General features: G+C 39.9%; 16 non-coding genes across 16 annotated transcripts; 4 read left to right on the forward strand and 12 right to left on the reverse strand.

Moving 5' to 3' along the window:
* Positions 1-265: 265 nt before the first annotated feature.
* Positions 266-376, reverse strand: TRNAL-UAA (transfer RNA leucine (anticodon UAA)). Its single transcript has 2 exons — positions 339-376; positions 266-311 (listed from the first exon to the last, which is right to left on the reverse strand). It is a non-coding gene; the product is annotated as a tRNA-Leu (tRNA).
* A 706-nt stretch (positions 377-1,082) lies between these two features.
* On the reverse strand, positions 1,083-1,197 carry TRNAL-CAA (transfer RNA leucine (anticodon CAA)). Its single transcript has 2 exons — positions 1,160-1,197; positions 1,083-1,128 (listed from the first exon to the last, which is right to left on the reverse strand). It is a non-coding gene; the product is annotated as a tRNA-Leu (tRNA).
* A 2,284-nt stretch (positions 1,198-3,481) lies between these two features.
* On the forward strand, positions 3,482-3,554 carry TRNAR-UCG (transfer RNA arginine (anticodon UCG)). The gene has a single exon. It is a non-coding gene; the product is annotated as a tRNA-Arg (tRNA).
* A 261-nt stretch (positions 3,555-3,815) lies between these two features.
* Positions 3,816-3,926, reverse strand: TRNAL-UAA (transfer RNA leucine (anticodon UAA)). Its single transcript has 2 exons — positions 3,889-3,926; positions 3,816-3,861 (listed from the first exon to the last, which is right to left on the reverse strand). It is a non-coding gene; the product is annotated as a tRNA-Leu (tRNA).
* Positions 3,927-6,613: 2,687 nt separating this feature from the next.
* On the forward strand, positions 6,614-6,686 carry TRNAR-UCG (transfer RNA arginine (anticodon UCG)). Its single transcript has one exon. It is a non-coding gene; the product is annotated as a tRNA-Arg (tRNA).
* Positions 6,687-6,946: 260 nt separating this feature from the next.
* Positions 6,947-7,057, reverse strand: TRNAL-UAA (transfer RNA leucine (anticodon UAA)). Its single transcript has 2 exons — positions 7,020-7,057; positions 6,947-6,992 (listed from the first exon to the last, which is right to left on the reverse strand). It is a non-coding gene; the product is annotated as a tRNA-Leu (tRNA).
* A 706-nt stretch (positions 7,058-7,763) lies between these two features.
* On the reverse strand, positions 7,764-7,878 carry TRNAL-CAA (transfer RNA leucine (anticodon CAA)). The gene is made up of 2 exons: positions 7,841-7,878; positions 7,764-7,809 (listed from the first exon to the last, which is right to left on the reverse strand). It is a non-coding gene; the product is annotated as a tRNA-Leu (tRNA).
* A 2,128-nt stretch (positions 7,879-10,006) lies between these two features.
* TRNAL-UAA (transfer RNA leucine (anticodon UAA)) lies at positions 10,007-10,117 on the reverse strand. The gene is made up of 2 exons: positions 10,079-10,117; positions 10,007-10,052 (listed from the first exon to the last, which is right to left on the reverse strand). It is a non-coding gene; the product is annotated as a tRNA-Leu (tRNA).
* Positions 10,118-10,822: 705 nt separating this feature from the next.
* TRNAL-CAA (transfer RNA leucine (anticodon CAA)) lies at positions 10,823-10,937 on the reverse strand. The gene is made up of 2 exons: positions 10,900-10,937; positions 10,823-10,868 (listed from the first exon to the last, which is right to left on the reverse strand). It is a non-coding gene; the product is annotated as a tRNA-Leu (tRNA).
* A 2,237-nt stretch (positions 10,938-13,174) lies between these two features.
* TRNAR-UCG (transfer RNA arginine (anticodon UCG)) lies at positions 13,175-13,247 on the forward strand. The gene has a single exon. It is a non-coding gene; the product is annotated as a tRNA-Arg (tRNA).
* Positions 13,248-13,514: 267 nt separating this feature from the next.
* On the reverse strand, positions 13,515-13,625 carry TRNAL-UAA (transfer RNA leucine (anticodon UAA)). Its single transcript has 2 exons — positions 13,588-13,625; positions 13,515-13,560 (listed from the first exon to the last, which is right to left on the reverse strand). It is a non-coding gene; the product is annotated as a tRNA-Leu (tRNA).
* A 698-nt stretch (positions 13,626-14,323) lies between these two features.
* Positions 14,324-14,438, reverse strand: TRNAL-CAA (transfer RNA leucine (anticodon CAA)). Its single transcript has 2 exons — positions 14,401-14,438; positions 14,324-14,369 (listed from the first exon to the last, which is right to left on the reverse strand). It is a non-coding gene; the product is annotated as a tRNA-Leu (tRNA).
* A 2,178-nt stretch (positions 14,439-16,616) lies between these two features.
* Positions 16,617-16,727, reverse strand: TRNAL-UAA (transfer RNA leucine (anticodon UAA)). The gene is made up of 2 exons: positions 16,690-16,727; positions 16,617-16,662 (listed from the first exon to the last, which is right to left on the reverse strand). It is a non-coding gene; the product is annotated as a tRNA-Leu (tRNA).
* A 4,044-nt stretch (positions 16,728-20,771) lies between these two features.
* TRNAR-UCG (transfer RNA arginine (anticodon UCG)) lies at positions 20,772-20,844 on the forward strand. The gene has a single exon. It is a non-coding gene; the product is annotated as a tRNA-Arg (tRNA).
* Positions 20,845-21,110: 266 nt separating this feature from the next.
* TRNAL-UAA (transfer RNA leucine (anticodon UAA)) lies at positions 21,111-21,219 on the reverse strand. The gene is made up of 2 exons: positions 21,183-21,219; positions 21,111-21,156 (listed from the first exon to the last, which is right to left on the reverse strand). It is a non-coding gene; the product is annotated as a tRNA-Leu (tRNA).
* A 705-nt stretch (positions 21,220-21,924) lies between these two features.
* Positions 21,925-22,040, reverse strand: TRNAL-CAA (transfer RNA leucine (anticodon CAA)). The gene is made up of 2 exons: positions 22,003-22,040; positions 21,925-21,971 (listed from the first exon to the last, which is right to left on the reverse strand). It is a non-coding gene; the product is annotated as a tRNA-Leu (tRNA).
* Between the last annotated feature and the right edge of the window lie 2,089 nt (positions 22,041-24,129).

A 24,129-nucleotide genomic window follows, 5' to 3' on the forward strand; every position in this document is an offset into this window, starting at 1 on the left:
GGCATTCTCTTTCTCCACACTTTTTGAAAAAATGTATATATACTGAGCGTTTGTTACGAAGCATCATGCGCCATTCTGAAGAGCACGTGGTCAAATGGAAAAGGAATCTTACTTTAGATCAGAAGATTTAGGGTTATCATCCCTTCATGGTGGTGGCAGTCTCCCTCCACATGCTTTTAGAATAGAATGTACACATGCTGAGAGGGTTATATGACAGTATAGAGAGACATGTCAGTTTTAGACAAGTAAGGACACTAAAAGCAGCTGTCAGAAGTGGGTTTTGAACCCACGCCTCCATTTGGAGACCAGAATACCCACCTCAAGGGAAACAGAACACTCTTAAGTCTGGCGCCTTAGACCACTCGGCCATCCTGACTAACTGCGCTGAGAGTGCTAGAATTATTCCCATTCAGCTAATCAAAGAGAAATTTAGCTACAATTTTCTTGAAAATGTAAGAACAATGTCATTATGTTTGAGAGAGAATGAAGAGAAAGCAGAGAGACAGAGAGAACGAGAAAAAATAAATAAATGAACGGATAAGGTGGATTCTGACCAAACGGGGGGTGGGAGAGAGAGAGAGAGAGAATACATCAATGGGTAAGATGCTGTCAGGCTTAGGATCAGGGTTTTGAGGGTTCGGGTCCCGACATGGCAGTCAGTTTCCACGTGTTTTTTAAAAAAAAGTTTATTCTTATTCTAGACCAAGGGACCACGTACTCAACCATCATGTGCCATTCAAAAGACTGTTTGGCCTAATGAATAAAGTGTCTGACTTTGGATCAGAAGTTTGAGGTTTCAAGTCCTTTCGTGTTTGTGGCATTGTCTTTCTGCACTCTTTTTGAAAAAAATTTAAATGTAGTGATCGGTTGTTATGAAAGCCTCATGCGCCAATTTGAAGAGCAAGTGGCCTATGGAAAAGGCGTCTTACTTTGGGTCAAAAGATTGAGGGTTATCATCCCTTCATGGTCGTAGCAGTCTCTCTCCACATGCTTTTAGAAAAAAATGTACAGATGCTGAGAGGGTTATATGACAGTTTAGAAAGAAGGGTCAGTTGTAGACAAGTAAGGACACAAAAAGCAGCTGTCAGAAGTGGGATTTGAAGCCATGCCTCCATTTGGAGACCAGAAAACCCAGCTCTATGTGGGGAAAGAAATCATTCTTGAGTCTGGCGCCTTAGACCACTCGGCCATCCTGACAAACTGCATTGTGGGTGCTACAGCTATTCCCATTCGGTTAACTAAGGAGGAATTTAGCTAGAATTTACCAAGAAAATATAAAGACAATGCCATCATGTTGTGATTTTGAAGATGGAAATTTTGGAGAAAGAGAGAGAAAGAGAGAGATAGAAAGATAGATTGAGAGAGAGAGAGAATGGGTAAGGTGTCTTTCTTTAGATCAAACATTTATACACATGTTGAGAGACAGAGATGTTAGCGTGTCATAGTCATCAGACTAGGTAAGATTCTAGAATATAAGAAAGCTGTTCTGGACCATGGGAGCATGAATGCAAGGGTCTGACTTCATATCAGAACAATGAGAGGTTGAGTCCAGTTGTGGTAGTCTGTTTCCATGTGATTTTTGGAAAAAATGTATACACATGCTGAGAGACAAAGATGTAAGCGTGCTATAGTAATCAGAGTAGGTAAGATTCTAGAATGTGAGAATGTTATTCTGCACCATGGAGCATGAATGCAAGCATCGTTAGCTAAGGAGGAATTAAGCTTGAATTTACCAAGAAAATATAAAGACAATGTGATCACATTTTGATTCTGAAGATGGTAATTGTTTAGAGAGAGAGAGAGATAGAAAGATAGATTAAGAGAGAGAATGGGTAAGGTGTCTTTCTTTAGATCAAAAATTTATACACATGCTGAGAGACAGAGATGTTAGCGTGTCATAGTCATCAGACTAGGTAAGATTCTAGAATGTGTAAATGTTATTCTGGACTATGGGAGCATGAATGCAAGGGCCTGACTTCAGATCAGAACATTGAGTGTTTGAGTCCAGTTGAGGTAGTCTGTTTGAATGTGATTTTTGGAAAAAATGTATACACATGCTGAGAGACAAAGATGTAAGCGTGCTATAGTAATCAGAGTAGGTAAGATTCTAGAATGTAAGAATGTTATTCTGCACCATGGAGCATGAATGCAAGCATCGTTAGCTAAGGAGGAATTAAGCTTGAATTTACCAAGAAAATATAAAGACAATGTGATCACATTTTGATTCTGAAGATGGTAATTGTGGAGAGAGAGAGATAGAAAGATAGATTAAGAGAGAGAATGGGTAAGGTGTCTTTCTTTAGATCAAAAATTTATACACATGCTGAGAGACAGAGATGTTAGCGTGTCATAGTCATCAGACTAGGTAATTTTCTAGAATGTGAGAATGTTATTCTGGACCATGGGAGCATGAATGCAAGGGCCTGACTTCAGATCAGAACATTGAGTGTTTGAGTCCAGTTGAGGTAGTCTGTTTGAATGTGCTTTTTGGAAAAAATGTATACACATGCTGAGAGACAAAGATGTAAGCGTGCTATAGTAATCAGAGTAGGTAAGATTCTAGAATGTGAGAATGTTATTCTGCACCATGGAGCATGAATGCAAGCATCGTTAGCTAAGGAGGAATTAAGCTTGAATTTACCAAGAAAATATAAAGACAATGTGATCACATTTTGATTCTGAAGATGGTAATTGTGGAGAGAGAGAGATAGAAAGATAGATTAAGAGAGAGAATGGGTAAGGTGTCTTTCTTTAGATCAAAAATTTATACACATGCTGAGAGACAGAGATGTTAGCGTGTCATAGTCATCAGACTAGGTAATTTTCTAGAATGTGAGAATGTTATTCTGGACCATGGGAGCATGAATGCAAGGGCTGACTTCAGATCAGAACATTGAGTGTTTGAGTCCAGTTGTGGTAGTCTGTTTCCATGTGCTTTTTTGGAAAAAATGTATACACATGCTGAGAGACAGAGATGTAAGCGTGCCATAGTAATCAGAGTAGGTAACATTCTAGAATGTGAGAATATTAATCTGCACCATGGAGCACGAATGCAAGCATCGTTAACTAAGGAGGAATTTTGCTTGAATTTACCAAGAAAATATAAAGACAATGTGATCACATTTTGATTCTGAAGATGGTAATTGTGGAGAGAGAGAGAGAGAGAGAGAGAGAGAGAGAGAGAGAGAGAGAGAGAGAGAGAGAGAGAGAGAGAGAGAGAGAGAGAGAGAGAGAGAGAGAGAGAGAGAGAGAGAGAGAGAGAGAGAGAGAGAGAACATCAATGGGTAAGATGCCGTCTGACTTCAGATCAGAATTTTGAGGGTTCGAGTCCCATCATGGCAGTCAGTTTCCATGAGTTTTTTTGAAAAAAAGTATACACGTGCTGAGAGAGAGCTGTAAGCGTGTCTTCGTCATTGGACTCAGTAAGATTCTTATTCTAGACCACGGAACCACGTACTCAAGCATCACATGCCAATCAAAAGACCGCGTGGCCTAATGGATAAGGCGTCTGACTTCGGATCAGAAGATTGAGGGTTCAAGTCCCTTCGTGGTCTTCTCTTTCTCCACACTTTTTGAAAAAATGTATATATACTGAGCGTTTGTTACGAAAGCATCATGCGCCATTCTGAAGAGCACGTGGTCAAATGGAAAAGGAATCTTACTTTAGATCAGAAGATTTAGGGTTATCATCCCTTCATGGTGGTGGCAGTCTCCCTCCACATGCTTTTAGAATAGAATGTACACATGCTGAGAGGGTTATATGACAGTATAGAGAGACATGTCAGTTTTAGACAAGTAAAGACACTAAATGCAGCTGTCAGAAGTGGGATTTGAACCCACGCCTCCATTTGGAGACCAGAATACCCACCTCAAGGGAAACAGAACACTCTTAAGTCTGGCGCCTTAGACCACTCGGCCATCCTGACTAACTGCGCTGAGAGTGCTAGAATTATTCCCATTCAGCTAATCAAAGAGAAATTTAGCTACAATTTTCTTGAAAATGTAAGAACAATGTCATTATGTTTGAGAGAGAATGAAGAGAAAGCAGAGAGACAGAGAGAACGAGAAAAAATAAATAAATGAACGGATAAGGTGGATTCTGACCAAACGGGGGGTGGGAGAGAGAGAGAGAGAGAATACATCAATGGGTAAGATGCCGTCAGGCTTAGGATCAGGGTTTTGAGGGTTCGGGTCCCGACATGGCAGTCAGTTTCCACGTGTTTTTTTAAAAAAGTTTATTCTTATTCTAGACCAAGGGACCACGTACTCAACCATCATGTGCTATTCAAAAGACTGTTTGGCCTAATGAATAAAGTGTCTGACTTTGGATCAGAAGTTTGAGGTTTCAAGTCCTTTCGTGTTTGTGGCATTGTCTTTCTGCACTCTTTTTGGAAAAAATTTAAATGTAGTGATCGGTTGTTATGAAAGCCTCATGCGCCAATTTGAAGAGCAAGTGGCCTATGGAAAAGGCGTCTTACTTTGGGTCAAAAGATTGAGGGTTATCATCCCTTCATGGTCATAGCAGTCTCTCTCCACATGCTTTTAGAAAAAATGTACAGATGCTGAGAGGGTTATATGACAGTTTAGAAAGAAGGGTCAGTTGTAGACAAGTAAGGACACAAAAAGCAGCTGTCAGAAGTGGGATTTGAAGCCATGCCTCGATTTGGAGACCAGAAAACCCAGCTCTATGTGGGGAAAGAAATCATTCTTGAGTCTGGCGCCTTAGACCACTCGGCCATCCTGACAAACTGCATTGTGGGTGCTACAGCTATTCCCATTCGGTTAACTAAGGAGGAATTTAGCTAGAATTTACCAAGAAAATATAAAGACAATGCCATCATGTTGTGATTTTGAAGATGGAAATTTTGGAGAAAGAGAGAGAAAGAGAGAGATAGAAAGATAGATTGAGAGAGAGAGAGAATGGGTAAGGTGTCTTTCTTTAGATCAAACATTTATACACATGTTGAGAGACAGAGATGTTAGCGTGTCATAGTCATCAGACTAGGTAAGATTCTAGAATATAAGAAAGCTGTTCTGGACCATGGGAGCATGAATGCAAGGGTCTGACTTCATATCAGAACAATGAGAGGTTGAGTCCAGTTGTGGTAGTCTGTTTCCATGTGATTTTTTGGAAAAAAATGTATACACATGCTGAGAGACAAAGATGTAAGCGTGCTATAGTAATCAGAGTAGGTAAGATTCTAGAATGTGAGAATGTTATTCTGCACCATGGAGCATGAATGCAAGCATCGTTAGCTAAGGAGGAATTAAGCTTGAATTTACCAAGAAAATATAAAGACAATGTGATCACATTTTGATTCTGAAGATGGTAATTGTGGAGAGAGAGAGAGAGATAGAAGATAGATTAAGAGAGAGAATGGGTAAGGTGTCTTTCTTTAGATCAAAAATTTATACACATGCTGAGAGACAGAGATGTTAGCGTGTCATAGTCATCAGACTAGGTAAGATTCTAGAATGTGTAAATGTTATTCTGGACCATGGGAGCATGAATGCAAGGGCCTGACTTCAGATCAGAACATTGAGTGTTTGAGTCAGTTGAGGTAGTCTGTTTGAATGTGCTTTTTGGAAAAAATGTATACACATGCTGAGAGACAAAGATGTAAGCGTGCTATAGTAATCAGAGTAGGTAAGATTCTAGAATGTGAGAATGTTATTCTGCACCATGGAGCATGAATGCAAGCATCGTTAGCTAAGGAGGAATTAAGCTTGAATTTACCAAGAAAATATAAAGACAATGTGATCACATTTTGATTCTGAAGATGGTAATTGTGGAGAGAGAGAGATAGAAAGATAGATTAAGAGAGAGAATGGGTAAGGTGTCTTTCTTTAGATCAAAAATTTATACACATGCTGAGAGACAGAGATGTTAGCGTGTCATAGTCATCAGACTAGGTAATTTTCTAGAATGTGAGAATGTTATTCTGGACCATGGGAGCATGAATGCAAGGGCCTGACTTCAGATCAGAACATTGAGTGTTTGAGTCCAGTTGTGGTAGTCTGTTTCCATGTGCTTTTTTGGAAAAAATGTATACACATGCTGAGAGACAGAGATGTAAGCGTGCCATAGTAATCAGAGTAGGTAACATTCTAGAATGTGAGAATATTAATCTGCACCATGGAGCACGAATGCAAGCATCGTTAACTAAGGAGGAATTTTGCTTGAATTTACCAAGAAAATATAAAGACAATGTGATCACATTTTGATTCTGAAGATGGTAATTGTGGAGAGAGAGAGAGAGAGAGAGAGAGAGAGAGAGAGAGAGAGAGAGAGAGAGAGAGAGGAGAGAGAGAGAGAGAGAGAGAGAGAGAGAGAGAGAGGATGAGAGAGAGAGAGAGAGAGAGAGAGAGAGAGAGAGAGAGAGAGAGAGAGAGAGAGAGAGAGAGAACATCAATGGGTAAGATGCCGTCTGACTTCAGATCAGAATTTTGAGGGTTCGAGTCCCATCATGGCAGTCAGTTTCCATGAGTTTTTTTGAAAAAAAGTATACACGTGCTGAGAGAGAGCTGTAAGCGTGTCTTCGTCATTGGACTCAGTAAGATTCTTATTCTAGACCACGGAACCACGTACTCAAGCATCACATGCCAATCAAAAGACCGCGTGGCCTAATGGATAAGGCGTCTGACTTCGGATCAGAAGATTGAGGGTTCAAGTCTCTTCGTGGTCTTCTCTTTCTCCACACTTTTTGAAAAAATGTATATATACTGAGCATTTGTTACGAAAGCATCATGCGCCATTCTGAAGAGCACGTGGTCAAATGGAAAAGGAATCTTACTTTAGATCAGAAGATTTAGGGTTATCATCCCTTCATGGTGGTGGCAGTCTCCCTCCACATGCTTTTAGAATAGAATGTACACATGCTGAGAGGGTTATATGACAGTATAGAGAGACATGTCAGTTTAGACAAGTAAGGACACTAAATGCAGCTGTCAGAAGTGGGATTTGAACCCACGCCTCCATTTGGAGACCAGAATACCCACCTCAAGGGAAACAGAACACTCTTAAGTCTGGCGCCTTAGACCACTCGGCCATCCTGACTAACTGCGCTGAGAGTGCTAGAATTATTCCCATTCAGCTAATCAAAGAGAAATTTAGCTACAATTTTCTTGAAAATGTAAGAACAATGTCATTATGTTTGAGAGAGAATGAAGAGAAAGCAGAGAGACAGAGAGAACGAGAAAAAATAAATAAATGAACGGATAAGGTGGATTCTGACCAAACGGGGGGTGGGAGAGAGAGAGAGAGAGAATACATCAATGGGTAAGATGCCGTCAGGCTTAGGATCAGGGTTTTGAGGGTTCGGGTCCCGACATGGCAGTCAGTTTCCACGTGTTTTTTTAAAAAAAGTTTATTCTTATTCTAGACCAAGGGACCACGTACTCAACCATCATGTGCCATTCAAAAGACTGTTTGGCCTAATGAATAAAGTGTCTGACTTTGGATCAGAAGTTTGAGGTTTCAAGTCCTTTCGTGTTTGTGGCATTGTCTTTCTGCACTCTTTTTGGAAAAAATTTAAATGTAGTGATCGGTTGTTATGAAAGCCTCATGCGCCAATTTGAAGAGCAAGTGGCCTATGGAAAAGGCGTCTTACTTTGGGTCAAAGATTGAGGGTTATCATCCCTTCATGGTCGTAGCAGTCTCTCTCTACATGCTTTTAGAAAAAAAATGTACAGATGCTGAGAGGGTTATATGACAGTTTAGAAAGAAGGGTCAGTTGTAGACAAGTAAGGACACAAAAAGCAGCTGTCAGAAATGGGATTTGAAGCCATGCCTCCATTTGGAGACCAGAAAACCCAGCTCTATGTGGGGAAAGAAATCATTCTTGAGTCTGGCGCCTTAGACCACTCGGCCATCCTGACAAACTGCATTGTGGGTGCTACAGCTATTCCCATTCGGTTAACTAAGGAGGAATTTAGCTAGAATTTACCAAGAAAATATAAAGACAATGCCATCATGTTGTGATTTTGAAGATGGAAATTTTGGAGAAAGAGAGAGAAAGAGAGAGATAGAAAGATAGATTGAGAGAGAGAGAGAATGGGTAAGGTGTCTTTCTTTAGATCAAACATTTATACACATGTTGAGAGACAGAGATGTTAGCGTGTCATAGTCATCAGACTAGGTAAGATTCTAGAATATAAGAAAGCTGTTCTGGACCATGGGAGCATGAATGCAAGGGTCTGACTTCATATCAGAACAATGAGAGGTTGAGTCCAGTTGTGGTAGTCTGTTTCCATGTGATTTTTGGAAAAAAATGTATACACATGCTGAGAGACAAAGATGTAAACGTGCTATAGTAGTAATCAGAGTAGGTAAGATTCTAGAATGTGAGAATGTTATTCTGCACCATGGAGCATGAATGCAAGCATCGTTAGCTAAGGAGGAATTAAGCTTGAATTTACCAAGAAAATATAAAGACAATGTGATCACATTTTGATTCTGAAGATGGTAATTGTGGAGAGAGAGAGAGAGATAGAAAGATAGATTAAGAGAGAGAATGGGTAAGGTGTCTTTCTTTAGATCAAAAATTTATACACATGCTGAGAGACAGAGATGTTAGCGTGTCATAGTCATCAGACTAGGTAAGATTCTAGAATGTGTAAATGTTATTCTGGACCATGGGAGCATGAATGCAAGGGCCTGACTTCAGATCAGAACATTGAGTGTTTGAGTCCAGTTGAGGTAGTCTGTTTGAATGTGCTTTTTGGAAAAAATGTATACACATGCTGAGAGACAAAGATGTAAGCGTGCTATAGTAATCAGAGTAGGTAAGATTCTAGAATGTGAGAATGTTATTCTGCACCATGAAGCATGAATGCGAGCATCGTTAGCTAAGGAGGAATTAAGCTTGAATTTACCAAGAAAATATAAAGACAATGTGATCACATTTTGATTCTGAAGATGGTAATTGTGGAGAGAGAGAGATAGAAAGATAGATTAAGAGAGAGAATGGGTAAGGTGTCTTTCTTTAGATTAAAAATTTATACACATGCTGAGAGACAGAGATGTTAGTGTGTCATAGTCATCAGACTAGGTAATTTTCTAGAATGTGAGAATGTTATTCTGGACCATGGGAGCATGAATGCAAGGGCCTGACTTCAAATCAGAACATTGAGTGTTTGAGTCCAGTTGTGGTAGTCTGTTTCCATGTGCTTTTTTGGAAAAAATGTATACACATGCTGAGAGACAGAGATGTAAGCGTGCCATAGTAATCAGAGTAGGTAACATTCTAGAATGTGAGAATATTAATCTGCACCATGGAGCACGAATGCAAGCATCGTTAACTAAGGAGGAATTTTGCTTGAATTTACCAAGAAAATATAAAGACAATGTGATCACATTTTGATTCTGAAGATGGTAATTGTGGAGAGAGAGAGAGAGAGAGAGAGAGAGAGAGAGAGAGAGAGAGAGAGAGAGAGAGAGAGAGAGAGAGAGAGAGAGAGAACATCAATGGGTAAGATGCCGTCTGACTTCAGATCAGAATTTTGAGGGTTCGAGTCCCATCATGGCAGTCAGTTTCCATGAGTTTTTTTGAAAAAAAGTATACACGTGCTGAGAGAGAGCTGTAAGCGTGTCTTCGTCATTGGACTCAGTAAGATTCTTATTCTAGACCACGGAACCACGTACTGAAGCATCACATGCCAATCAAAAGACCGCGTGGCCTAATGGATAACTGACTTCGGGATCAGAAGATTGAGGGTTCAAGTCCCTTCGTGGTCGTGGCATTCTCTTTCTCCACACTTTTTGAAAAAATGTATATATACTGAGCGTTTGTTACGAAAAGGCATCATGCGCCATTCTGAAGAGCACGTGGTCAAATGGAAAAGGAATCTTTCTTTAGATCAGAAGATTTAGGGTTATCATCCCTTCATGGTGGTGGCAGTCTCCCTCCACATGCTTTTAGAATAGAATGTACACATGCTGAGAGGGTTATATGACAGTATAGAGAGACCATGTCAGTTTTAGACAAGTAAGGACACTAAAAGCAGCTGTCAGAAGTGGGTTTTGAACCCACGCCTCCATTTGGAGACCAGAATACCCACCTCAAGGGAACAGAACACTCTTAAGTCTGTGCGCCTTAGACCACTCGGCCATCCTGACTAACTGCGCTGAGCGTGCTAGAATTATTCCCATTCAGCTAATCCAAGAGAAATTTAGCTACAATTTTCTTGAAAATGTAAGAACAATGTCATTATGTTTGAGAGAGAATGAAGAGAAAGCAGAGAGACAGAGAGAACGAGAAAAAATAAATAAATGAACGGATAAGGTGGATTCTTACCAAACGGGGGGTGGGAGAGAGAGAGAGAGAGAATACATCAATGGGTAAGATGCCGTCAGGCTTAGGATCAGGGTTTTGAGGGTTCGGGTCCCGACATGGCAGTCAGTTTCCACGTGTTTTTTTAAAAAAGTTTATTCTTATTCTAGACCAAGGGACCACGTACTCAACCATCATGTGCCATTCAAGAGACTGTTTGGCCTAATGAATAAAGTGTCTGACTTTGGATCAGAAGTTTGAGGTTTCAAGTCCTTTCGTGTTTGTGGCATTGTCTTTCTGCACTCTTTTTGAAAAAAATTTAAATGTAGTGATCGGTTGTTATGAAAGCCTCATGCGCCAATTTGAAGAGCAAGTGGCCTATGGAAAAGGCGTCTTACTTTGGGTCAAAAGATTGAGAGTTATCATCCCTTCATGGTCGTAGCAGTCTCTCTCCACATGCTTTTAGAAAAAAATGTACAGATGCTGAGAGGGTTATATGACAGTTTAGAAAGAAGGGTCAGTTGTAGACAAGTAAGGACACAAAAAGCAGCTGTCAGAAGTGGGATTTGAAGCCATGCCTCCATTTGGAGACCAGAAAACCCAGCTCTATGTGGGGAAAGAAATCATTCTTGAGTCTGGTGCCTTAGACCACTCGGCCATCCTGACAAACTGCATTGTGGGTGCTACAGCTATTCCCATTCGGTTAACTAAGGAGGAATTTAGCTAGAATTTACCAAGAAAATATAAAGACAATGCCATCATGTTGTGATTTTGAAGATGGAAATTTTGGAGAAAGAGAGAGAAAGAGAGAGATAGAAAGATAGATTGAGAGAGAGAGAGAATGGGTAAGGTGTCTTTCTTTAGATCAAACATTTATACACATGTTGAGAAACAGAGATGTTAGCGTGTCATAGTCATCAGACTAGGTAAGATTCTAGAATATAAGAAAGCTGTTCTGGACCATGGGAGCATGAATGCAAGGGTCTGACTTCATATCAGAACAATGAGAGGTTGAGTCCAGTTGTGGTAGTCTGTTTCCATGTGATTTTTGGAAAAAATGTATACACATGCTGAGAGACAAAGATGTAAGCGTGCTATAGTAATCAGAGTAGGTAAGATTCTAGAATGTGAGAATGTTATTCTGCACCATGGAGCATGAATGCAAGCATCGTTAGCTAAGGAGGAATTAAGCTTGAATTTACCAAGAAAATATAAAGACAATGTGATCACATTTTGATTCTGAAGATGGTAATTGTGGAGAGAGAGAGAGAGATAGAAAGATAGATTAAGAGAGAGAATGGGTAAGGTGTCTTTCTTTAGATCAAAAATTTATACACATGCTGAGAGACAGAGATGTTAGCGTGTCATAGTCATCAGACTAGGTAAGATTCTAGAATGTGTAAATGTTATTCTGGACCATGGGAGCATGAATGCAAGGGCCTGACTTCAGATCAGAACATTGAGTGTTTGAGTCCAGTTGAGGTAGTCTGTTTGAATGTGCTTTTTGGAAAAAATGTATACACATGCTGAGAGACAAAGATGTAAGCGTGCTATAGTAATCAGAGTAGGTAAGATTCTAGAATGTGAGAATGTTATTCTGCACCATGGAGCATGAATGCAAGCATCGTTAGCTAAGGAGGAATTAAGCTTGAATTTACCAAGAAAATATAAAGACAATGTGATCACATTTTGATTCTGAAGATGGTAATTGTGGAGAGAGAGAGATAGAAAGATAGATTAAGAGAGAGAATGGGTAAGGTGTCTTTCTTTAGATCAAAAATTTATACACATGCTGAGAGACAGAGATGTTAGCGTGTCATAGTCATCAGAGTAGGTAATTTTCTAGAATGTGAGAATGTTATTCTGGACCATGGGAGCATGAATGCAAGGGCCTGACTTCAGATCAGAACATTGAGTGTTTGAGTCCAGTTGAGGTAGTCTGTTTGAATGTGCTTTTTGGAAAAAATGTATACACATGCTGAGAGACAAAGATGTAAGCGTGCTATAGTAATCAGAGTAGGTAAGATTCTAGAATGTGAGAATGTTATTCTGCACCATGGAGCATGAATGCAAGCATCGTTAGCTAAGGAGGAATTAAGCTTGAATTTACCAAGAAAATATAAAGACAATGTGATCACATTTTGATTCTGAAGATGGTAATTGTGGAGAGAGAGAGATAGAAAGATAGATTAAGAGAGAGAATGGGTAAGGTGTCTTTCTTTAGATCAAAAATTTATACACATGCTGAGAGACAGAGATGTTAGCGTGTCATAGTCATCAGACTAGGTAATTTTCTAGAATGTGAGAATGTTATTCTGGACCATGGGAGCATGAATGCAAGGGCCTGACTTCAGATCAGAACATTGAGTGTTTGAGTCCAGTTGTGGTAGTCTGTTTCCATGTGCTTTTTTGGAAAAAATGTATACACATGCTGAGAGACAGAGATGTAAGCGTGCCATAGTAATCAGAGTAGGTAACATTCTAGAATGTGAGAATATTAATCTGCACCATGGAGCACGAATGCAAGCATCGTTAACTAAGGAGGAATTTTGCTGGAATTTACCAAGAAAATATAAAGACAATGTGATCACATTTTGATTCTGAAGATGGTAATTGTGGAGAGAGAGAGAGAGAGAGAGAGAGAGAGGGAGAGGGAGAGGGAGAGGGAGAGGGAGAGAGAGAGAGAGAGAGAGAGAACATCAATGGGTAAGATGCCGTCTGACTTCAGATCAGAATTTTGAGGGTTCGAGTCCCATCATGGCAGTCAGTTTCCATGAGTTTTTTTGAAAAAAAGTATACACGTGCTGAGAGAGAGTTGTAAGCGTGTCTTCGTCATTGGACTCAGTAAGATTCTTATTCTAGACCACGGAACCACGTACTCAAGCATCACATGCCAATCAAAAGACCGCGTGGCCTAATGGATAAGGCGTCTGACTTCGGATCAGAAGATTGAGGGTTCAAGTCCCTTCGTGGTCGTGGCATTCTCTTTCTCCACACTTTTTGAAAAAATGTATATATACTGAGCGTTTGTTACGAAAGCATCATGCGCCATTCTGAAGAGCACGTGGTCAAATGGAAAAGGAATCTTACTTTAGATCAGAAGATTTAGGGTTATCATCCCTTCATGGTGGTGGCAGTCTCCCTCCACATGCTTTTAGAATAGAATGTACACATGCTGAGAGGGTTATATGACAGTATAGAGAGACATGTCAGTTTTAGACAAGTAAGGACACTAAAAGCAGCTGTCAGAAGTGGGTTTTGAACCCACGCCTCCATTTGGAGACCAGAATACCCACCTCAAGGGAAACAGAACACTCTTAAGTCTGGCGCCTTAGACCACTCGGCCATCCTGACTAACTGCGCTGAGAGTGCTAGAATTATTCCCATTCAGCTAATCAAAGAGAAATTTAGCTACAATTTTCTTGAAAATGTAAGAACAATGTCATTATGTTTGAGAGAGAATGAAGAGAAAGCAGAGAGACAGAGAGAACGAGAAAAAATAAATAAATGAACGGATAAGGTGGATTCTGACCAAACGGGGGGTGAGAGAGAGAGAAAACATCAATGGGTAAGATGCCGTCAGGCTTAGGATCAGGGTTTTGAGGGTTCGGGTCCCGACATGGCAGTCAGTTTCCACGTGTTTTTTTAAAAAAAGTTTATTCTTATTCTAGACCAAGGGACCACGTACTCAACCATCATGTGCCATTCAAAAGACTGTTTGGCCTAATGAATAAAGTGTCTGACTTTGGATCAGAAGTTTGAGGTTTCAAGTCCTTTCGTGTTTGTGGCATTGTCTTTCTGCACTCTTTTTGAAAAAAATTTAAATGTAGTGATCGGTTGTTATGAAAGCCTCATGCGCCAATTTGAAGAGCAAGTGGCCTATGGAAAAGGCGTCTTACTTTGGGTCAAAAGATTGAGGGTTATCATCCCTTCATGGTCGTAGCAGTCTCTCTCCACATGCTTTTAGAAAAAAATGTACAGATGCTGAGAGGGTTATATGACAGTTTAGAAAGAAGGGTCAGTTGTAGACAAGTAAGGACACAAAAAGCAGCTGTCAGAAGTGGGATTTGAAGCCATGCCTCCATTTGGAGACCAGAAAACCCAGCTCTATGTGGGGAAAGAAATCATTCTTGAGTCTGGCGCCTTAGACCACTCGGCCATCCTGACAAACTGCATTGTGGGTGCTACAGCTATTCCCATTCGGTTAACTAAGGAGGAATTTAGCTAGAATTTACCAAGAAAATATAAAGACAATGCCATCATGTTGTGATTTTGAAGATGGAAATTTTGGAGAAAGAGAGAGAAAGAGAGAGATAGAAAGATAGATTGAGAGAGAGAGAGAATGGGTAAGGTGTCTTTCTTTAGATCAAACATTTATACACATGTTGAGAGACAGAGATGTTAGCGTGTCATAGTCATCAGACTAGGTAAGATTCTAGAATATAAGAAAGCTGTTCTGGACCATGGGAGCATGAATGCAAGGGTCTGACTTCATATCAGAACAATGAGAGGTTGAGTCCAGTTGTGGTAGTCTGTTTCCATGTGATTTTTGGAAAAAATGTATACACATGCTGAGAGACAAAGATGTAAGCGTGCTATAGTAATCAGAGTAGGTAAGATTCTAGAATGTGAGAATGTTATTCTGCACCATGGAGCATGAATGCAAGCATCGTTAGCTAAGGAGGAATTAAGCTTGAATTTACCAAGAAAATATAAAGACAATGTGATCACATTTTGATTCTGAAGATGGTAATTGTGGAGAGAGAGAGAGAGATAGAAAGATAGATTAAGAGAGAGAATGGGTAAGGTGTCTTTCTTTAGATCAAAAATTTATACACATGCTGAGAGACAGAGATGTTAGCGTGTCATAGTCATCAGACTAGGTAAGATTCTAGAATGTGTAAATGTTATTCTGGACCATGGGAGCATGAATGCAAGGGCCTGACTTCAGATTAGAACATTGAGTGTTTGAGTCCAGTTGAGGTAGTCTGTTTGAATGTGCTTTTTGGAAAAAATGTATACACATGCTGAGAGACAAAGATGTAAGCGTGCTATAGTAATCAGAGTAGGTAAGATTCTAGAATGTGAGAATGTTATTCTGCACCATGGAGCATGAATGTTAGCTAAGGAGGAATTAAGCTTGAATTTACCAAGAAAATATAAAGACAATGTGATCACATTTTGATTCTGAAGATGGTAATTGTGGAGAGAGAGAAATAGAAAGATAGATTAAGAGAGAGAATGGGTAGGTGTCTTTCTTAGATTAAAAATTTATACACATGCTGAGAGACAGAGATGTTAGCGTGTCATAGTCATCAGACTAGGTAATTTTCTAGAATGTGAGAATGTTGTTCTGGACCATGGGAGCATGAATGCAAGGGCCTGACTTCAGATCAGAACATTGAGTGTTTGAGTCCAGTTGTGGTAGTCTGTTTCCATGTGCTTTTTTGGAAAAAATGTATACACATGCTGAGAGACAGAGATGTAAGCGTGCCATAGTAATCAGAGTAGGTAACATTCTAGAATGTGAGAATATTAATCTGCACCATGGAGCACGAATGCAAGCATCGTTAACTAAGGAGGAATTTTGCTTGAATTTACCAAGAAAATATAAAGACAATGTGATCACATTTTGATTCTGAAGATGGTAATTGTGGAGAGAGAGAGAGAGAGAGAGAGAGAGAGAGAGAGAGAGAGAGAGAGAGAGAGAGAGAGAGAGAGAGAGAGAGAGGAGAGAGAGAGAGAGAGAGAGAGAGAGATGAGAGAGAGAGAGAGAGAGAGAGAGAGAGAGAGAGAGAGAACATCAATGGGTAAGATGCCGTCTGACTTCAGATCAGAATTTTGAGGGTTCGAGTCCCATCATGGCAGTCAGTTTCCATGAGTTTTTTGAAAAAAAGTATACACGTGCTGAGAGAGAGCTGTAAGCGTGTCTTCGTCATTGGACTCAGTAAGATTCTTATTCTAGACCACGGAACCACGTACTCAAGCATCACATGCCAATCAAAAGACCGCGTGGCCTAATGGATAAGGCGTCTGACTTCGGATCAGAAGATTGAGGTTCAAGTCCCTTCGTGGTTGTGGCATTCTCTTTCTCCACACTTTTTGAAAAAATGTATATATACTGAGCGTTTGTTACGAAAGCATCATGCGCCATTCTGAAGAGCACGTGGTCAAATGGAAAAGGAATCTTACTTTAGATCAGAAGATTTAGGGTTATCATCCCTTCATGGTGGTGGCAGTCTCCCTCCACATGCTTTTAGAATAGAATGTACACATGCTGAGAGGGTTATATGACAGTATAGAGAGACATGTCAGTTTTAGACAAGTAAGGACACTAAAAGCAGCTGTCAGAAGTGGGTTTTGAACCCACGCCTCCATTTGGAGACCAGAATACCCACCTCAAGGGAAACAGAACACTCTTAAGTCTGGCGCCTTAGACCACTCGGCCATCCTGACTAACTGCGCTGAGAGTGCTAGAATTATTCCCATTCAGCTAATCAAAGAGAAATTTAGCTACAATTTTCTTGAAAATGTAAGAACAATGTCATTATGTTTGAGAGAGAATGAAGAAGAAAGCAGAGAGACAGAGAGAACGAGAAAAAATAAATAAATGAACGGATAAGGTGGATTCTGACCAAACGGGGGGGTGGGAGAGAGAGAGAGAGAGAATACATCAATGGGTAAGATGCCGTCAGGCTTAGGATCAGGGTTTTGAGGGTTCGGGTCCCAACATGGCAGTCAGTTTCCACGTGTTTTTTTAAAAAAAGTTTATTCTTATTCTAGACCAAGGGACCACGTACTCAACCATCATGTGCCATTCAAAAGACTGTTTGGCCTAATGAATAAAGTGTCTGACTTTGGATCAGAAGTTTGAGGTTTCAAGTCCTTTCGTGTTTGTGGCATTGTCTTGCTGCACTCTTTTTGAAAAAAATTTAAATGTAGTGATCGGTTGTTATGAAGCCTCATGCGCCAATTTGAAGAGCAAGTGGCCTATGGAAAAGGCGTCTTACTTTGGGTCAAAAGATTGAGGGTTATCATCCCTTCATGGTCGTAGCAGTCTCTCTCCACATGCTTTTAGAAAAAAATGTACAGATGCTGAGAGGGTTATATGACAGTTTAGAAAGAAGGGTCAGTTGTAGACAAGTAAGGACACAAAAAGCAGCTGTCAGAAGTGGGATTTGAAGCCATGCCTCCATTTGGAGACCAGAAAACCCAGCTCTATGTGGGGAAAGAAATCATTCTTGAGTCGGGCGCCTTAGACCACTCGGCCATCCTGACAAACTGCATTGTGGGTGCTACAGCTATTCCCATTCGGTTAACTAAGGAGGAATTTAGCTAGAATTTACAAGAAAATATAAAGACAATGCCATCATGTTGTGATTTTGAAGATGGAAATTTTGGAGAAAGAGAGAGAAAGAGAGAGATAGAAAGATAGATTGAGAGAATGGGTAAGGTGTCTTTCTTTAGATCAAACATTTATACACATGTTGAGAGACAGAGATGTTAGCGTGTCATAGTCATCAGACTAGGTAAGATTCTAGAATATAAGAAAGCTGTTCTGGACCATGGGAGCATGAATGCAAGGGCCTGACTTCCGATCAGAACATTGAGTGTTTGAGTCCAGTTGAGGTAGTCTGTTTGAATGTGCTTTTTGGAAAAAATGTATACACATGCTGAGAGACAAAGATGTAAGCGTGCTATAGTAATCAGAGTAGGTAAGATTCTAGAATGTGAGAATGTTATTCTGCACCATGGAGCATGAATGCAAGCATCGTTAGCTAAGGAGGAATTAAGCTTGAATTTACCAAGAAAATATAAAGACAATGTGATCACATTTTGATTCTGAAGATGGTAATTGTGGAGAGAGAGAGAGAGATAGAAAGATAGATTAAGAGAGAGAATGGGTAAGGTGTCTTTCTTTAGATCAAAAATTTATACACATGCTGAGAGACAGAGATGTTAGCGTGTCATAGTCATCAGACTAGGTAAGATTCTAGAATGTGTAAATGTTATTCTGGACCATGGGAGCATGAATGCAAGGGCCTGACTTCAGATCAGAACATTGAGTGTTTGAGTCCAGTTGAGGTAGTCTGTTTTGAATGTGCTTTTTGGAAAAAATGTATACACATGCTGAGAGACAAAGATGTAAGCGTGCTATAGTAATCAGAGTAGGTAAGATTCTAGAATGTGAGAATGTTATTCTGCACCATGGAGCATGAATGCAAGCATCGTTAGCTAAGGAGGAATTAAGCTTGAATTTACCAAGAAAATATAAAGACAATGTGATCACATTTTGATTCTGAAGATGGTAATTGTGGAGAGAGAGAGATAGAAAGATAGATTAAGAGAGAGAATGGGTAAGGTGTCTTTCTTTAGATCAAAAATTTATACACATGCTGAGAGACAGAGATGTTAGCGTGTCATAGTCATCAGACTAGGTAATTTTCTAGAATGTGAGAATGTTTTTCTGGACCATGGGAGCATGAATGCAAGGGCCTGACTTCAGATCAGAACATTGAGTGTTTGAGTCCAGTTGAGGTAGTGTGTTTGAATGTGCTTTTGGAAAAAATGTATACACATGCTGAGAGACAAAGATGTAAGCGTGCTATAGTAATCAGAGTAGGTAAGATTCTAGAATGTGAGAATGTTATTCTGCACCATGGAGCATGAATGCAAGCATCGTTAGCTAAGGAGGAATTAAGCTTGAATTTACCAAGAAAATATAAAGACAATGTGATCACATTTTGATTCTGAAGATGGTAATTGTGGAGAGAGAGAGATAGAAAGATAGATTAAGAGAGAGAATGGGTAAGGTGTCTTTCTTTAGATCAAAAATTTATACACATGCTGAGAGACAGAGATGTTAGCGTGTCATAGTCATCAGACTAGGTAATTTTCTAGAATGTGAGAATGTTATTCTGGACCATGGGAGCATGAATGCAAGGGCCTGACTTCAGATCAGAACATTGAGTGTTTGAGTCCAGTTGTGGTAGTCTGTTTCCATGTGCTTTTTTGGAAAAAATGTATACACATGCTGAGAGACAAAGATGTAAGCGTGCCATAGTAATCAGAGTAGGTAACATTCTAGAATGTGAGAATATTAATCTGCACCATGGAGCACGAATGCAAGCATCGTTAACTAAGGAGGAATTTTGCTTGAATTTACCAAGAAAATATAAAGACAATGTGATCACATTTTGATTCTGAAGATGGTAATTGTGAAGAGAGAGAGAGAGATAGAAAGATAGATTAAGAGAGAGAATGGGTAAGGTGTCTTTCTTTAGATCAAAAATTTATACATATGCTGAGAGACAGAGATGTTAGCGTGTCATAGTCATCAGACTAGGTAATTTTCTAGAATGTGAGAATGTTATTCTGGACCATGGGAGCATGAATGCAAGGGCCTGACTTCAGATCAGAACATTGAGTGTTTGAGTCCAGTTGAGGTAGTCTGTTTGAATGTGCTTTTTGGAAAAAATGTATACACATGCTGAGAGACAAAGATGTAAGCGTGCTATAGTAATCAGAGTAGGTAAGATTCTAGAATGTGAGAATGTTATTCTGCACCATGGAGCATGAATGCAAGCATCGTTAGCTAAGGAGGAATTAAGCTTGAATTTACCAAGAAAATATAAAGACAATGTGATCACATTTTGATTCTGAAGATGGTAATTGTGGAGAGAGAGAGATAGAAAGATAGATTAAGAGAGAGAATGGGTAAGGTGTCTTTCTTTAGATCAAAAATTTATACACATGCGGAGAGGACAGAGATGTTAGCGTGTCATAGTCATCAGACTAGGTAATTTTCTAGAATGTGAGAATGTTATTCTGGACCATGGAGCATGAATGCAAGGGCCTGACTTCAGATCAGAACATTGAGTGTTTGAGTCCAGTTGTGGTAGTCTGTTTCCATGTGCTTTTTTGGAAAAAATGTATACACATGCTGAGAGACAGAGATGTAAGCGTGCCATAGTAATCAGAGTAGGTAACATTCTAGAATGTGAGAATATTAATCTGCACCATGGAGCACGAATGCAAGCATCGTTAACTAAGGAGGAATTTTGCTTGAATTTACCAAGAAAATATAAAGACAATGTGATCACATTTTGATTCTGAAGATGGTAATTGTGGAGAGAGAGAGAGAGAGAGAGAGAGAGAGAGAGAGAGAGAGAGAGAGAGAGAGAGAGAGAGAGAGAGAGAGAGAGAGAGAGAGAGAGGAGAGAGAGAGAGAGAGAGAGAGAGAGAGAGAGAGAGAGAGAGAGAGAGAGAGAGAGAGAGAGAGAGAGAGAGAGAACATCAATGGGTAAGATGCCGTCTGACTTCAGATCAGAATTTTTGAGGGTTCGAGTCCCATCATGGCAGTCAGTTTCCATGAGTTTTTTGAAAAAAAGTATACACGTGCTGAGAGAGAGCTGTAAGCGTGTCTTCATCATTGGACTCAGTAAGATTCTTATTCTAGACCACGGAACCACGTACTCAAGCATCACATGCCAATCAAAAGACCGCGTGGCCTAATGGATAAGGCGTCTGACTTCGGATCAGAAGATTGAGGGTTCAAGTTCCTTCGTGGTCGTGCATTCTCTTTCTCCACACTTTTTGAAAAAATGTATATATACTGAGCGTTTGTTACGAAAGCATCATGCGCCATTCTGAAGAGCACGTGGTCAAATGGAAAAGGAATCTTACTTTAGATCAGAAGATTTAGGGTTATCATCCCTTCATGGTGGTGGCAGTCTCCCTCCACATGCTTTTAGAATAGAATGTACACATGCTGAGAGGGTTATATGACAGTATCGAGAGACATGTCAGTTTTAGACAAGTAAGGACACTAAATGCAGCTGTCAGAAGTGGGATTTGAACCCACGCCTCCATTTGGAGACCAGAATACCCACCTCAAGGAAACAGAACACTCTTAAGTCTGGCGCCTTAGACACTCGGCCATCCTGACTAACTGCGCTGAGAGTGCTAGAATTATTCCCATTCAGCTAATCAAAGAGAAATTTAGCTACAATTTTCTTGAAAATGTAAGAACAATGTCATTATGTTTGAGAGAGAATGAAGAGAAAGCAGAGAGACAGAGAGAACGAGAAAAAATAAATAAATGAACGGATAAGGTGGATTCTGACCAAACGGGGGGTGGGAGAGAGAGAGAGAATACATCAATGGGTAAGATGCCGTCAGGCTTAGGATCAGGGTTTTGAGGGTTCGGGTCCCGACATGGCAGTCAGTTTCCACGTGTTTTTTTAAAAAAGTTTATTCTTATTCTAGACCAAGGGACCACGTACTCAACCATCATGTGCCATTCAAAAGACTGTTTGGCCTAATGAATAAAGTGTCTGAACTTTGGATCAGAAGTTTGAGGTTTCAAGTCCTTTCGTTGTTTGTGGCATTGTCTTTCTGCACTCTTTTTGAAAAAAATTTAAATGTAGTGATGGGTTGTTATGAAAGCCTCATGCGCCAATTTGAAGAGCAAGTGGCCTATGGAAAAGGCGTCTTACTTTGGGTCAAAAGATTGAGGGTTATCATCCCTTCATGGTCGTAGCAGTCCTCTCTCCACATGCTTTTAGAAAAAAATGTACAGATGCTGAGAGGGTTATATGACAGTTAGAATAAGAAGGGTCAGTTGTAGACAAGTAAGGACACAAAAAGCAGCTGTCAGAAGTGGGGATTTGAAGCCACGCCTCCATTTGGAGACCAGAAAACCCAGCTCTATGTGGGGAAAGAAATCATTCTTGAGTCTGGCGCCTTAGACCACTCGGCCATCCTGACAAACTGCATTGTGGGGTGCTACAGCTATTCCCATTCGGTTAACTAAGGAGGAATTTAGCTAGAATTTACCAAGAAAATATAAAGGACAATGCCATCATGTTGTGATTTTGAAGATGGAAATTTTGGAGAAAGAGAGAGAAAGAGAGAGATAGAAAGATAGATTGAGAGAGAGAGAGAATGGGTAAGGTGTCTTTCTTTAGATCAAACATTTATACACATGTGAGAGACAGAGATGTTAGCGTGTCATAGTCATCAGACTAGGTAAGATTCTAGAATATAAGAAGCTGTTCTGGACCATGGGAGCATGAATGCAAGGGTCTGACTTCATATCAGAACAATGAGAGGTTGAGTCCAGTTGTGGTAGTCTGTTTCATGTGATTTTTGGAAAAATGTATACACATGCTGAGAGACAAAGATGTAAGCGTGCTATAGTAATCAGAGTAGGTAAGATTCTAGAATGTGAGAATGTTATCTGCACCATGGAGCATGAATGCAAGCATCGTTAGCTAAGGAGGAATTAAGCTTGAATTTACCAAGAAAATATAAAGACAATGTGATCACATTTTGATTCTGAAGATGGTAATTGTGGAGAGAGAGAGAGAGATAGAAAGATAGATTAAGAGAGAGAATGGGTAAGGTGTCTTTCTTTAGATCAAAAATTTATACACATGCTGAGAGACAGAGATGTTAGCGTGTCATAGTCATCAGACTAGGTAAGATTCTAGAATGTGTAAATGTTATTCTGGACCATGGGAGCATGAATGCAAGGGCCTGACTTCAGATCAGAACATTGAGTGTTTGAGTCCAGTTGAGGTAGTCTGTTTGAATGTGCTTTTTGGAAAAAATGTATACACATGCTGAGAGACAAAGATGTAAGCGTGGCTATAGTAATCAGAGTAGGTAAGATTCTAGAATGTGAGAATGTTATTCTGCACCATGGAGCATGAATGCAAGCATCGTTAGCTAAGGAGGAAATTAAGCTTGAATTTACCAAGAAAATATAAAGACAATGTGATCACATTTTTGATTCTGAAGATGGTAATTGTGGAGGAGAGAGAGAGAGATAGAAAGATAGATTAAGAGAGAGAATGGGTAAGGTGTCTTTCTTTAGATCAAAAATTTATACACATGCTGAGAGACAGAGATGTTAGCGTGTCATAGTCATCAGACTAGGTAATTTTCTAGAATGTGAGAATGTTATTCTGGACCATGGGAGCATGAATGCAAGGGCCTGACTTCAGATCAGAACATTGAGTGTTTGAGTCCAGCTGAGGTAGTCTGTTTGAATGTGCTTTTTGGAAAAAATGTATACACATGCTGAGAGACAAAGATTGTAAGCGTGCTATAGTAATCAGAGTAGGTAAGATTCTAGAATGTGAGAATGTTATCTGCACCATGGAGCATGAATGCAAGCATCGTTAGCTAAGGAGGAATTAAGCTTGAATTTACAAGAAAAATATAAAGACAATGTGATCACATTTTGATTCTGAAGATGGTAATTGTGGAGAGAGAGAGATAGAAAGATAGATTAAGAGAGAGAATGGGTAAGGTGTCTTTCTTTAGATCAAAAATTTATACACATGCTGAGAGACAGAGATGTTAGCGTGTCATAGTCATCAGACTAGGTAATTTTCTAGAATGTGAGAATGTTATTCTGGACCATGGGAGCATGAATGCAAGGGCCTGACTTCAGATACAGAGCATTGAGTGTTTGAGTCCAGTTGTGGTAGTCTGTTTCCATGTGCTTTTTTGGAAAAAATGTATACACATGCTGAGAGACAGAGATGTAAGCGTGCCATAGTAATCAGAGTAGGTAACATTCTAGAATGTGAGAATATTAATCTGCACCATGGAGCACGAATGCAAGCCATCATTAACTAAGGAGGAATTTTGCTTGAATTTACCAAGAAAATATAAAGACAATGTGATCACATTTTGATTCTGAAGATGGTAATTGTGGAGAGAGAGATAGAGAGAGAGAGAGAGAGAGAGATAGAGAGAGATAGAGAGAGAGAGAGAGAGATAGAGAGAGAACATCAATGGGTAAGATGCCGTCTGACTTCAGATCAGAATTTTGAGGGTTCGAGTC

The sequence above is a fragment of the Dendrobates tinctorius genome, unplaced genomic scaffold (genome assembly GCF_039654945.1).
Source record: "Dendrobates tinctorius isolate UK_male_01 unplaced genomic scaffold, ASM3965494v1 ptg000697l, whole genome shotgun sequence".
In the NCBI taxonomy this organism is placed as follows: domain Eukaryota; kingdom Metazoa; phylum Chordata; class Amphibia; order Anura; family Dendrobatidae; genus Dendrobates; species Dendrobates tinctorius.